Source organism: Vigna unguiculata, chromosome 3, assembly GCF_004118075.2.
Source record: "Vigna unguiculata cultivar IT97K-499-35 chromosome 3, ASM411807v1, whole genome shotgun sequence".
Classification (NCBI taxonomy): domain Eukaryota; kingdom Viridiplantae; phylum Streptophyta; class Magnoliopsida; order Fabales; family Fabaceae; genus Vigna; species Vigna unguiculata.
Genome location: NC_040281.1, coordinates 14,681,610 through 14,696,238, shown reverse-complemented (window position 1 = coordinate 14,696,238; position 14,629 = coordinate 14,681,610).

Below are 14,629 nucleotides of genomic sequence, written 5' to 3'. Positions count from 1 at the left end.
TTGAAAAAAAAATTTCATGAAATATGAAGAACTCTAATAGTGATAAATTTTCAATTGTATTTTTTTTTCTCAATGTAAATAATTATATTATGTACAAAAAATTTATCTTCTATTTTATTTCATAATCTTGCTTAACAAAAAATAAATATTTTGTTTAAGTAAAATGTACTTCTTATTTTTGTCAAAGATTATTATAGTTTAAATATGATTAATAAATTTCTTAAATTTGAATAATTAAGAGTATTAATAATAAAACTCTAAAGTTAAATTTTTAAATTAATTTTCTATTGAATATTATATTAAAAATTTAGTTATGAAATAATTAATCAATAATAAATGAGTTAGTAAAAAAGATGATAAATATTTTTATCCTTATTAAATTAATTAAATAACTAAATTTTACCTATAATTAAATTATATTTATTGAAAATTATAAATTTTAATTACTAACCTATAAAAAATAAAAATAAATAATGCGCACCAAGGTCCACCCATATATATATATATATATATATATATATATATATATATAATTTTATTTATTTTTCATCACTCGTTAGAAACAATTTTATTAATTTTATGACTAATTTAATTTTACCTTTTTTAAGACATAAAATGTTAATAGTGATACACAATAATTTTATTTTTATATTTTATATATATACTGTTTATTTTCATAACCATATTGTTTATAAATATGCTATCCATTTTATAAATATTTATAAAAATTATTTAAAATTAGAAATAATAAGTAAAAGGATAAAATTAATAAACAAAAAGTATATATAGTTATAGATATAATTAAAAATAAAATAAATTTTAGTTATCGAAATAAAAAATATTATAAGTTATATTGTGTAAATTTTTTTTATTATAAGTAATTATTTAAATTTAGAAAAAATATCTATTATAATGATAAAAAAATAATTATTTTCTTATAATAAATAATTATTTGAATAAAAAAAGTAGTTACTAAAATTATAAAACTGAAAAATAATTTTTATATTAAGAATAATTTTCTAAAATTAAATAAAAAGTAGTTATGAAGAAGTTATAATTGAAAAAACAAGAAACAAGATACATAATATATCTGTACATAGTTATAAATATATATTTATAAACTAATTTATTATTTTAACATTTTACTTAATATTATAACTTTTATAGTATATTCTTCTTTAACCGTCAATACAATAAAAGTAAGATATTTGCGTACATGTATGACATTTTTACGTTATATTTGATTAAAAGTAATTATATATATATAGTAATAGACATAATACATAAAGTGTAATAATTGAAAGTAAAAAATTGTTATTAAAATAGTTTATCGGCAAATATAAATGTATTATAAGTTCAAAATTTATTCAAAATATATTTTATCAAAAGTTTGAAATTTATGTAAATTAGTATATTAAGATGCGAAACTTATTAAGAATAGACAATTAGATATAAATTTCACAATTGTTAACAAATTATTCTGAGTTTTAGTAATAATATCAAATTTTGGTATATTTAATAAGTTTATTGAATGTGAATAAGATTATTTATAGTCTAAATAGACGTAAGTTGCCCTTCATGGACAATTAACCAACAACCAAAGATAATGATTTTGAAACCAATTGTTAGATCAAGTGTTTACCATTAGGTCAAAAGTTACAACTCATAATTAGGACGCAATTCTTTTTACTTATGAATGTAATAGTTCAAACACCACAATTCGATTGTGACTTGGTTCACCTAACCTCTACCAAGAGACAATTGATGTCATGTGGACCAAAACATTGGGTCATAATAATAGATCTTTTGTGATATTTATAAATATAATTTTGTCATGCACATGAAGATCTTATGAAACATTCACGAAAAAATCATTTACGTGCATAAGCTCTTATTATTTCATCATTTAAAAGCTTTTAGTTCTTAAGAAAAATCATTTATTAGACGACTTACAAAATAGTATGATTTCACTGTACATATTTCACACTTGTGTGAAAAATGGTTATTTTATTTCATATCCACTCAATTGAACACGAAACCATGTATAAAATAACTTTATTGATGTATAGTTTAGAAAGGCGTTATGTAATCATGTAAGTAAAAAATGATAATGAAAAATACTTATAAATATTTTAGTGAAACTCTTTGAAATTTAGACTAGAAAACTAAATGTCACAGAAGTTATGGGTGGACTAGTTATAAACCAAAAGTGTTTAATGTCTCATCATATTACTTAAACAATGTTTCTCTTATCCATTTCTAAACATGTTTTGGAAAAAAAATTTGAATGCTTTTATGAAACCTTTAATCAACCCCTTTAAGCATCTAATTGCATGATTTGAAAAATTACTCAATGTTTCATTTAAGCTTTATACAAACCTTTGTCTACTTGTTTTTATAGATAACTTTTTCTTTTAGTTGCACTTATAGAAACATCGTCATAAAAAAAAACGTAGTGAAAATATTGTAATTATTGTGAATTTTTTTAATGATGGTTTACTAGGGAACTATTGTTAAAAGTTATATCAAGACATGCGATGACGATTCTATTGAGAACCATCGTTAAAAGTCTTACATACGACAACGGTTTTGTGACTAACTGTCATTAAAAATTATGTTTCTTAAGAAAATTTTCTTTTTCACTTTCGTGCTCACGGTTTTCTTTTTTGTGTGAATTCTTCCTTTTCTTCTTTCCAATTTACTTTCTCTACACACCACCCCTTCAAGCTTGCAACATGTCGCACCTCCAAGCTTGCCAGTCTTCGTACCACAAAGGCTCTTTGGTCGTCTTCCCACCAAGGTTGTTGCTTTTTTGTGTGGGATTACTCCTTATTTGCATGGAGTGGTTTCTTCCCTCGTCGAACTTTGTGCCATCGCCATTGAAGCTTGTAGTCGTTGACCCTTTGAATGTCGTCGCCATTAATCATCATCACTTTAAGTGTGTCGTCACTGGTTGCTCACTAAATCACCATTGTTAAAAAGAACTATTAAACAATGTCATCGCTAGTCGTTATCATTGTTGGTTTGATACCACATGACATAGTGTCATTTAACTATCATTAAAAATGCAAACTCACGACAGTTGGATTAACAATAGTTCTAAGACTCTATTTGGAAGTTCTTTTAAATTGTTGTTAAAAGCCCAATTGTTATTGGTGTTGGTATCACAACATATTTCTTAGGGTGAGTTCTTATGGAGACCACAAGTTATAACCATTAAAATAGTCCAAATCCAAGAAACATGTTTCATGAAGAGCTTATTCGAATGTTAAAGGTGTGTAAACTAGAGCTAGAATAAGATGGTGTGATCAAGAAGGAGAAGATTATCGTTGTTCACCTCAACTAATGAACTCATAGTAGAAGAACCTATAGACAAATATTCATATGATGTTCATTGTGAAGTAAATGATGAAATTTCCTTCATCTCACGTAAAATGCACCACATGTTGAAAATAAAAAGAGATTATAGGCAAAAAATGATTCAACAAAAATAAGAGATCAAAGATAAGAAATCACATGTTGCTTGTTACGAGTTTAAGAAATCTAAACACTTCAACTGTGGATGTATACAGATCAACAAAATCCAAGAAAAGTAAATATTACTAGTGTAAACAAACACTTTTTTTATAGCAATATATTATATCGGTTCTAATTCACTAGATATAGAAAATGATGTGGTGACAATTTTGTAAATAATATGATATTTTCTATACCGGTTAGAGCTAGAATTAATATAGAAAGTGAAATGGTAATACTTTTGTAATATTTAAGAAGACTTTCGATATCGATTCTAATTATAACCGATGAAGAAAGTAGTTTTTTTTTTATTTTTAAACAAAAAAAAACAGAGGGTGTTTAGGGTTTCTTTTTCTCGACCCAACACCCACACCTCATTTCACATTCAGTTCCCTTTTTTCTTAACCCAAAATTTTCTTCTCCCAACCTCCACCTCAATCCAAAGAACCAATCATCTCATCCTGCTAGCCTTTTCACTGATACTCGTCACTACTACATCCAAAGCTCTTTCTCCCACCACATTTGTTTGTCTTCACGAATGGTGTAGCTGCAATTCCCGACGACACATGCGATGGTTGGAGTGTGAAGATCTAATGTGATGGAGCTACGTTGTTGATGTCGTTCGTGGTAGTGTAGATATGGAGATGGGCTCTCACGATCTCCTGTAAGGTCAATGATGATGAGGCTTAGAGGCTTGCGTGGTGGTTAATTTGTAATGATGGCCTCTGCCTCACGCTACCAAGTCGTCGAAACCTTTGTGTGTCATTATTGCCTCGTTCAGAAATAGCTCTACCTGTAGGAGAAAACCCTTGCTCCTCTCCTCCGTAAGGTTCCCTGGGTTGCTCTCTCTACTATTCGTCAAGTTCGTGCCCTATGCTTTCAACTACAACAACATTAAGGCACCATAGGTTCAGGTTTTAGTGAGGCTCTCCCTATCTCTGGCTAATGCTTTTGTCTTTTGTTGCTTGTTTATTAGATGAGGAATTGGAACCAAATTTGAATTCCGTGTTTTATATTGTTTGGATATTTAGCATATTTTGGTTTGGTACAAAGAGACATTTATTAAAATGATTATAGATATTGGCTTGTGTTTATGTGTTGTGTGTTGGAAATGTAGGACGAAGAATCATGGAGATTGATGTTGATGAAGGTGAATGGAAGGTGGTTTCTAATGGTGAAGAGCATGGGTGAAGGGTTAAAACTTGGAGTTTATGAGGTATATTGGTTGTGGCTTTAACCGATATAAAAAAGGGAACTTTTTATACATGTTATGGAACTGGTATAGAAAAGTGAAAACTTTCTATATTGTCTGTTTCTATACCAGTTCATGAACCGATATAGGATTTTTAACTTGTATAAAAAGGTTTTTCTATACTAGTGTATGTGTAACACCATATTTAGGAATGTGATGTGTTTGTGTGTGTTGAAATTTATAAGTTTCTATTTTAGGATAATTTAAGACTCTTGAAAGACTAAGATAAAATTAAATTAAATATAAAAAATGGAGTCAAAAAATAAACATTAAAGCACAATTGAATTAAGAAGTGAAAAATAAAAATATAAGTCTCTTAAAAGTTTTCACTAATTTAATTGCAAGTAAAATGAGTTATAAAATGTTGTAGATGAATTAAGTGTTGTTGGCCTTGTTAGGTGAAGGGAAAAGCCATTATTAAAAGAAGAACAACCAAACATACACTGTGATTTTTTTTGTGACTGATTTATTTAAAACATCTTTTCAGACAAGAGGGCTTCCTTTTTACCATTTAAACTTATAACTTAGAATATATGACATGAGTGTTGAAATTGCCTTCCACTTTTACAATAATGTAGAATTAGATTTAGATAGTTTAGAGAATAGAAATGGATTCCTTCGATATAAAAACATTAAATTAGATTCAAAAATAACTTAAAATATAAATATAGGTGTATAACAAACATTATGAAATAAACAAACTTACTTTTGTATTTGATTATGGTTTTATTGAAAAATCAAGAATTATTCATTTTTGGAGTTGCGCTTATTTTTCTTCACATTGTTGTACATTATAACTTCAATTTCAATTTAGGTGATGGAATAATTGATGGAAATTGGTTGAATTTGTGGGATGCTTGTGTTATAGTTGTTATGTTGTCGAATTTGTTGAGCTATGTAATTATTTGTTTACGTTTGGTTTATATGCATGACTTGATATATGTGATTATATAAGCTTGTTTGTGGTGTGAATTATTGTAACGACATTAAAGTAGTGGAATAAAGTTCGTTTTCCAACAAAGTGAGTTACTTCAAATAGCAAGTTTTTATTGTGTGAGAATTTAGAATCATCATATTGTTTACTTAAAAAGTGTATGCTAGAACTAGAGATACATTGTGGTATCTATACTTATGAACTATCTATTTCACCGAGGAAACATGTAGACAATCTTAAATACCATAAAATTGTGATCACAACGTAAGAAAACATATTTATGTTGACTTTATTATTAAGTTGGTCCATATATTTAGACCTATAATTCACTTTATAAATTTCAATATTTAATAAATAGTTAATTTAATCTATTTCATTAAGTTAGCTTTTAAAAATGTCACGTATTAAAATTTGATCTTGAAATCCCTCTTTGTTTTTCTCCTCCACCTCCCTCATCCTCCACCACTTTCATCAACCTCCATCCACTTCCTTAATTTAAATATTAGTTATTTTTAATTTAAAATATATATATATATATATATATATATATATAAATTGTGTAAATTTTCTACAGGTTCAATTAGATATTAAACATTATTAGTATATTTTAATGAGATTTACTTGAATGGTTATGTTATATCACACTTTATTGGATTATTTATTAAAGAAATTATTTACAAAGTATTTAATCTAACATTAGAAATATTCATTTATGAATATAAAAAGCGTCACCGAGATATCATGTAAAAACTATAAACAAATCATTAAATAACAGTCAATTTTAAAGATTAAAATTTTGTCTAACTCATATATTATAATTTATCTTTATATTTAATATTATTAAAAGAAAACCATTAAATAATAAAAAAATTTATAAACTAAAAATTATTGATATATAAAATAGTTTTTATTATAAATAAAAAAATTATAATTAATTTATGAATCAGAATATTTCTAACATTAACTATTAAAACTTTAGATATAAAAAAATTAGTTTTTTAATTAATTTGTAATAAAAACTATTTTAGATACCAAAAAATTAGTTTGTAATTAAATACTTTATACATATTTAATCTGACACTACAAATGTTCATTTATGAATATAAAAAGTGTGATAGAGATAGATATGAATTAAAATATACAAGTGAGAAGGAAACCTAATCTTGGGAAGTTGGTGATTATGTGAGGATGAATAACTCATAAACTCACCTATTTCGATATTAGAAGAAGGTATCGCAAAGTTGGGAATTGAATGAAGTGGTGTGAAAATGAAATGGAAGTTCAGAAAAGGTTGGAAACATTTCTGTCTGATTGCAACAAAAGTAGAAAAGAGTCATTCACGTGAAAATGAGATCTACTTTTAAATAATTTTCTTATCTTCATTTTGGATCACACTTAATCTATAAGCTTCTTTCTGAGGGCCCAATCACCATGCCTTCATTTATCTAAACGCGGGTTTAGATTATTTTTCTATAATCTATAATCATTTTTCTAAAATGATTAACAACACATCGCCAACGTACTTAAACGCGGGTTTAGATTATTTTTGTTTTTAAAACGCTTTTTTGACAACTGTTATTCATAACTGTTGATTTTTTTTTCTAACGCGATTATACGCATCAAAACGTGGAGCTGATTTAGGAGTGATGAATGAATCTCATTTTTAACTATAGTTATTGGAAAAGTCGTGTATTCCTCTTCATTCCCAAAATACATTAATTATTCACTACGCATATGCTTAGATTTTTCGTTTGAATAAGCAATTTAGTTGAAGGGTTATATATATAAGTCCTTATATTTCATAGTAGTAAGCTATTTTTCAAAACTAGTTTAAATAATCTGAAAACAATTGATGAACTTTTTATAAGTTTTCGTGTACTCTTTCAAACAAACGACTATAAAAGTTTTTATGTCATAGTATAAGTATTTAAAAATAAACAATATATGAGCTTTTTCAAAGTTTTATAAGTGTTTATGGCATGGCGTTTTAGATTTATTTCTCAAGATTGACAAATTCATTTAAAGACAAGTACCTAATTTCAATGGTTAATTAAAAATGAACAATTTGTATTACATTTTTTTATTAGAATATTTTATCTTCTCTCGTCAATCAATACCTGCTCTTTTATTTCCAGTATATTTAGAAAAGTCAAATCTTGATGTTTGATCATAGAAAAAACTTGTAAAAAATATTTTTAAGAGATATATATAAAAAAAAGGATATTTTGATGGGCACTAACAGAAATAATTATTTTCTTATCCATTTTATTCAAAATCGAACATATTTTCACCCATTTGTTTCCAACTTTAAACATTTTATAGAACATGAAAATTTAACTCAAATATATTATTAAGACTTTATAAAACAAGTTCGAGCTATTTGGATTTCACCAAATCATATTATATTTTAGGAAATTAAAGTATAACAATTTTTAGGTTATTAACATCCATAAGAAAATTTTATCAAATTTAGATAACATCTACCATTCAATCAAAACCAAATAGCCCAACTACAATTCAAATGAATATAAGAAACTTTAACCTCAAACTCACAAAAACAAATATTATCAACTCATACCCCACATGAAAATAATGAGGTTGAATCTCTACTACTCAATTTCACGTGCAACTCAAAAGAAAAAGAAAAAAAAAGTTACCCAATTTAAGTTTTTATGGATCAATCGCTAGCTTTTATCTTGAAGAATTCGAAAAGAAAAGGGAAACTCTAAGAACTTCTACATACAAGGTAAAGAAAAGTCAAAGAAATTTAGTATTATAGAAATCGTGAGTTTCACATAAAGGAAGATGAAATTGTTTATTTTGCTATCATAAGCTTAAAATTTAAATTAAAGCACCTCTTAGGGTTCATTATTTTTAAAACCCTCTTGTTTAAAACTTGTAAAAACATGTTTCTACACAATCAAAATAAAGTTAAAAAACAATTTCGAGCAGAAAAAAAAAAACAAAACACATTTGCATTTCACGAAACACGTTTGCACAAAAGGGTTGGTGTAGATTTGGTAACTTTAATCTCAACTATTTAACGTTCAACTAATTCTTCCACAATTCTAATAATGGATTAGTAGATTTATGTAGCTTCAAGTACGACACGACATGTGTAATTGAGGAAGACAAAATGCAAAATTAATAAAATACATTTTGTAACCATACAAAAAGATAATTTGTGATATAGATATACGATGAATCTTTTGAGAGAGTATCACCAAAAAGTTACAATATTAATAAAATATTGATTCAATCTATCTATAAAGAACTGAAATCACTTCTAATCTTAAATTTTAAGACAGTGAATTTATCAGTATTCAATTTTTTATCGGTACTCAACATGAGATTTAAACCCATATTTAGATAAATTCAAATAAAAATTAAATGAAAAGTTAATTGAAAATTATAACCTATAATTAGTTAATGTCGGTTATATATATGATTTAGTCTAGCAAACTCATTGTAATACTAAAAACAGAAAATTGAAATGGAATTAAGAAATGAACATTGATCTGGTCAAAGTTAATAAATTATAGAATATAATGCATGATTGCGATACTCAATTAATAAACAATATTTTTTTTGTATCGTAGAAAAGTTGTGAAACCACAAACATGAGCGGAAGAAATACATAATTTAATTATTCAAGTGCAGTTGTCTGTTAGCGTTGTACACATAGATATGATATGACGCAAACTGTTTGTTATACGTATACATCTCATTTAAATATTGAGTATGAAAATTCAGTTTGCAGAATGCTCAACCTCACAACTCACAAAAACCCAAAAACCTATGCTTACAAAAATAAATAAAAGTTAACACCCTTTTATGTCAATTATTGAGCCACACTTGCTGGGTAAAAAGAATTGAAATCATTCTAGAATATGTTTAGGGTAATTGAGAATCATGAAAACTGATTTTGCCAATATAAATATAATTTTAGTTTTATTGTGTTAATCAAATATTGTTATTCTTTTCAAGAATATTAAAGCACTCATTTTTAACTCAAAATTAATTTTATGAATGGAGATAAAGAAGATACTTGGATAGATAATATGCTTTAAATTTTTCATTCAAAACTTTAATTTTAATGATTGTCTTTTAAGTTTAAGATGATTTTGAATTAAATTTGTCTATTTGAAATTTAAGTTTTAAAATAAATTTGTTGCATTGACTTTTAACATTATTTATATTTTATTTTGATATATTTAAAATTATTATTTAGTATTTATATTATAATATAAATATGATATTTAAAATTATCATTTATGGATATTATATATATATATATATATATATATATATATATATATATCGTAATCATTATATTCATATTTATATAATAATTTTTTTTATGATGATCCTACGAATTTGTAATTTAGTTTTAGTTTTCATGAAGAAAAGTAGATGGAAGAAAAAAAAATTAATGATTAAATTAATACTTTTTGAAAAATTAAATAAGCATATCCGTTCAATTCATCAATGGGATGGGTAGTCAATTCAAAATAATTAAGTCAAATAATTCATTTTAAAGTGACTTTGTAAAATTAGATGTTTAGTTATGGTTAGTATACAAATTAGATGTTTAGTTATGGTTAGTTAAAATTAATTTCATCTCAATAGGATGAAAAGTTATAAAAAATAGTTTGGCATTGTTTTAAAAAAAAATACTATAAAAATATAAATTAAGTTCAAAATCAATTTTACAAACAGTTTTGTTTTTTTATCGATAATAAAGATGGAATAAATAAATAAATATTTGGAGTACTTCAACCGTTTTACAAGAAACATTCGTACATGTCATAAAAATATAAATCACTAAATTTGACTCTAGACCTCACAAAACCCTTTTCAAACTCACTCTTAAAATAAAAATAAAATGTTTGATACTAAGGATTGCATTTCTGTTCCATATCATATTGAAGGATTCACGCAAATCACCACAAGTATTACTGTGTAGAATTTTGTATGCAGATTTTACATCATACATATCTGACTTATCCCCTTTCCATTTCCAAGAATCATGTCCCTATATTTATGGTGCATACTTTATTAATACTTGTCTCAATATATTTACATATGCTAACTCTCACTCAATCACTCCCTCCTCCACCTTATTTTTTATTCTCATATAAAATGATTCCATACACTCATTTCTGATATTGTTGCTTGTTTCATAATAGAGTTACTGTTAGAAATATTTTATTATAATTTAAAAAATAAATAATTAAAATAAAAATTCTATTGTTACTGAAATTTTTATAGATTTTTAATTTATGGATTAATGTTTTTTATGGCTAACGGTTATATTTTTATTACAATTTACTCTTTTGTCTCCATTTTCTATCTATAAATACCATACAGGTTACAGGTGCATGGGGAAAGAGACAATAACAAAAAGACAACAACATACACAATTAACACTAGAGTTCTCTTAAAAGTGTTCTTCTTTTCTTCTCTAAATTATCTTTAATCTTTAAGACATGGGTGTTCATAAGGATAGCGTTATGCGTGCCTCAACCCAGGACAGTGGCGGAACTAGGATTAAAATTGTAGGGGGTCAAATTAGATTTGTTATATATAATTTTTCTTTAGAAAAAAAACTATTCATTTTTTTCTCTTCATTTCCTCTCCTTAAAACAAACACACATAATAGTAGAATTCAAAAAAAATATTACTATCATTCACTATTATATCATGCTATTATATCATGATACCAATTCATGAATACTATTTTAGATAAGTCATTCGTATCTCATCGATTTGATTTGGTGGTATTGTAAAATTTGATGTCGTTTTTCCAGATCACGTTCTAATGAATTTTTAAATTCATTATATGTAACTCCGAGAACTTTAGAGATTTGTTTGATATTGTCTTAAATTCTTGGTTCTTATTAAATTTCTGGTTTAGTTAACGTAAATGCATCTCTTTTTCATCTTCATCACAAACCTTCCTCTTTGAAAAAAAGGAATCATTTTTTTTTTACTTTTTATCATAATCTTTCTAATATAAATTTATCACCTCTCACCTATTTAGAAAAAATAAAATTTATATTCACAAATCACAATTATCACACTACAAAACATAACAAAACTCATACTACTTTAATTAAATAAGAAATATTGTATAAATTCAAAACTTAAAAAAAATTACCATAGGTGACGAAAAACACAAAATCCCTAAATTTCATAATTAAGAGTTATAATAATTTAGGAAAAAATTATAATTAGGGTTCATACCAATTTCATAAAAGAATCCCTAAAATCATAATTAGGGTTTATATTAATTTGGAATAAACTTAATTTGGAAGAAACATCCTAAAAAGTATCATAAACTAATTAACATACATAAATCATAATAAGATACTAAACTTCATTTGTGAGAGATCATGCAAGAATGTATACATGAATCTCAATCTATGTGTTTTTAACCTCTATTTTCCAATCTATCTCTTTGTATTTATCTCTCTTCACACACTTTCATGATAATTTACATGGTGGAAAGATCTTATAGTTAGAAAAAAAAACCCTAATCTCTTTTATAAATTAATGTCTCTGTTAAAATTTTTTATTTTATCTTTTATTATAATTTTCCATAATATAATCTTAATATAAATAATATATAATATAATTTTAAAAAATATATAAATATATATAAAAAAAATTCAAAAAAAAAGTGGGGGAGCCGTGGCTCCCCCCTGTCATATCATAGTTCCACCGGTGACCCAGGATATTTCTACTTCTTACCTCATTTATTTTTATCTATTATTTATTATTATTATAATAATTTTATTATTAATAGTATTATATTTCTGTTTAATATACATTGATTTATATACATGTCAGTATTATTATTACTCTAATTATTATTATTATAATGTTTTTATTATTATTAATATTATTTGAGTAATCATTTTCTAATTATTACTATATAACCCGGGGAATTTTTCAGCAAGTGATATTTCATCAGTCCACCTATCTTCCCAAAATTTGATTTTTGTTACATTTCCTATATTCCATGTAATATTTTTATCAAACCATTTGCTCCAATACCACATACTTTTTTCAAATCCTTCCAATAGGAATGGCAATCGGGCGGGACATGGACGAGTTTCACTATCCCATATTCATCGAGAAAAATATTCATCCTCATCCTCATGCCCAAATACAATGGGTATCAAATTTTTAACTCATTCTCATCTCCATCGAGTAACGAGTATATACTTGTAATCGTGCCCGTACCTGTTTTCTTACTGTTTCAATATTAATTAATTAAATTTTATAAAGTAATAAAAATTCATGATAAGCCAAACATAATATTATCAAATATTCAATATTAAAAGGAAATTATTTTTGTTTCTTCAATATTAAATATTTAGAAAGAAATTATAATTGTATACATTTCAAATTAAAATACCAAATAAAAGTTCATGAAAGCCAAAACATTTATTAAAATTGGCAGACGTTGATGTTACCCAGTTTATAAAATTTAAAAATATTTTTTAAACTTATAAAAGGAAATCAAATATTTAAATTAAAAAATATTTTAAATGTATGTTTACTTCAATTTTTTAAATTCTAATGAAATATATTTTTTTTTGTACACTAATAATGATCATAATACATTACTTGATCAAAATCACACAAAGAAGAAATATTAAACTATTGATAACTGTAATTTAACATAAATCTTTCATCTCTTGAACTTTAATATATATTGATGGTGATAAAAAAATTCATGACAGTTACATTAAATTATTATATTAAAATAAATAAAATTTATTTATACAATTATAATGATAAAACTAAGTGTATGATAATTGGTTAGAAAATAAAAATAATTATATAAAAAATATCAAAATAGTATTCTGCATGATAAAAAATAAAATACAAAGAAAAATATTAAAAAAATGTTCTAATGGAAACAATTTGATAAATTGTTGGATGAAATCGCGCAAAGGAAAATAAATGTATAGTTAAGAATATGATTAGATGAAAAAAATCTTAAAGATCTAAGAAAACTTTTCAAATATCAACCTAGTCGCATGGTTAAGAGATGATAGAAATTGTTTTAGCAAAACAAAATAGTTCTTCAAACGAAACAACAATTAATAATAGAATAAAAATATAAGGTTTTTATATTACCTAGTATATGGGTTTATACTATTACACTTAAATTGACAATGTTAAACATTCTCATGTGAAAAGAAAATATACAAGAAATAAAAATATTAGAAAAGAGTAAAAATATTCAAATGTGAGTAATAAAATATATTTAATTGGTATTTATCACATTTGAACATAATTGTGAATGAATTTCATGACAACCCAAAAAAGAAAGAATACTTAATAAATTATGAGTATTTTAATAATTTAAATAGAAATGAAGATATGACGGGTATGGGAATGAGGATGGGATGGATATGTATTCATCCTCATCCTCGTCCTCTGATCCATTTAATCCATCTCTCACAAAACCCTACTTTTTCCATTGTATGATTTAAAAAATCTCACCTAACTGAGTCATAAGCTTTCTTGTATCTACCTTTAAAACCAAGTAACATTTTTTCTTAATTCTTATCTCATCCGCAACTCATTTGCAACTAAAACACTAACTAAAAGATTACTAGAAAAGTTGATTGTGTTTTATCTATTACACTAGGAAGAGCTAATAACTTTGATATTATTTTGTATAAGCATCCTACCAAGAAGATTGACCTATATTCCTTTAACTCTTGCGGGTTTTCTATTTTCGGTACGAGAGTAATAAATGTTACATTACATCTTATAGGCCATGTTCTTTGAGTATGAAAGTCATTAACTGCTTTTATTATTTCATCTTTTAGAACTTCCAATGGTTTTTAATAAAATTGAAATTGTACCTCTTTGGTCCTGGGGCTTTTCCTGCCCTCACAATCCCA